This window comes from Stigmatopora nigra, unplaced genomic scaffold, assembly GCF_051989575.1.
Source record: "Stigmatopora nigra isolate UIUO_SnigA unplaced genomic scaffold, RoL_Snig_1.1 HiC_scaffold_28, whole genome shotgun sequence".
NCBI classification, from domain to species: Eukaryota; Metazoa; Chordata; class Actinopteri; order Syngnathiformes; family Syngnathidae; genus Stigmatopora; species Stigmatopora nigra.
The window spans coordinates 10,987-12,500 of NW_027551607.1; positions in this window are offsets into that span (position 1 = coordinate 10,987).

Sequence of the window (1,514 nt, forward strand, 5' to 3'; positions counted from 1 at the left end):
TTCGAAACTGGATAACGGTGAGGACATGGTGCGTGCGACCGGTGATTGGCCGGAGGCTAAGGTACTGCGGGTGGTAGACCCCACTCGTCCAAGGCCCCTCCGCGTCAGGACTGACCATCGTCACCTTATCTGCATCCGCCTGGTGGGGATCTGCACCGTCGACCCAAGCATGAAAACCCTCGTGTCGGTTCGGGCGAGAAAAAGAGTTCAAGGGAAAAAGGCAACGATTTCACCATTCGAGTTCATGTGGAGGACAAAAAGAGGACAAAATGGAAACGAAATGACCATGAGTTCATCGATGGAAATGAGGACAATACTGACGAATATGGAGAGTTCTAAAATTTTGCCAAATGACACCGATGGTTGACGAGAATCCCTAAGCCACGGGGTGGGATACAAACCTGAACTAAAGACCTGCCATAGTCCGGTTTTTTCCCCAAAAGGGCGCATGTGGACGGAGGGCACACATGGAAACCTAACCACCAGCCGAGCCATTGCCGGAGGAAATATAACGAGATGCCAAATACCATAGCCTCGGGACAAAGCCGATTCTTGGAGGACAACAAAATGAGACATGGTACTTGGTGAAGCACCGGACATATGGAGCCACAGGGGCCAGAAAAGAGCCGATAGTACAGGGCAAGATGTGATGTGACGGTAACGGACATGTGTTAATGATGGTGGACATGTGTTACGAGATGAAATGCTTGGAAATCACGTAAAGAACCGATGCGTGAATGAAAATGAAAACAGATCATGTTGGGACCAGGTTGGGAACCCCTCCACAGTCTGCGACAAAAAAGCTTCCCGTGTGGGATTATTCCGGTAATAAGAAGGGAGTCAGGTGCCCGGTACCTGTACGCCACTATGAAGGCCTCTGGTGGTTGTACGCTGGTTTAAAGACTCGATTTACCCCCGCCTTGACAAATCGAGCGCCACAAAAAGTTGCGCCGTAAAAGGGCCCTGACTTTCCTTGTTGGTTCGGGTTGGCATCGCCGGGGCTTGTGAGATAAGTGCCTATTCTAGGGGGATGGAGTACACAATCTCTACGACCTCTTTGGTGCCTCTGGGTGGTTCAGGCCCGTGGGAAAAGCCTCAGAGCCGCTTCCTTGAGGAGCCGCGGGTGACTCACGGGTTACGTCATCGCCTGGAGGTGTCGGGAGTTCTTTGTTTTGTTTTGCGAAAAACCCCCGTCACGAGAAACTGTGCTTCTTCTCGGTTTGTTACGGTTGCACGCAGGTGCCGCCGGCCGTTCCCACAGTTTTCTCGTCGTGTCACCGGGCTGCTTGCGGCTATCGGTAGATGCACTGTGCACGTCTCCCTGCCACGAAAGGAAGGAGTGAAGGAAGGTTGGCAAATAACCGAATCGATCGCGTGACAAGGTACAGGGCGATCGCACGTATTGACGTGAGGCATAACGAGAGGGGGTTGGGCCTAGGGCCGGCCCCGGAGGTATCCGTCCCTGTCGATTCTCTCTCTGGGTTGACGCGCAAGAGCACGGGCATGGCAGTCCG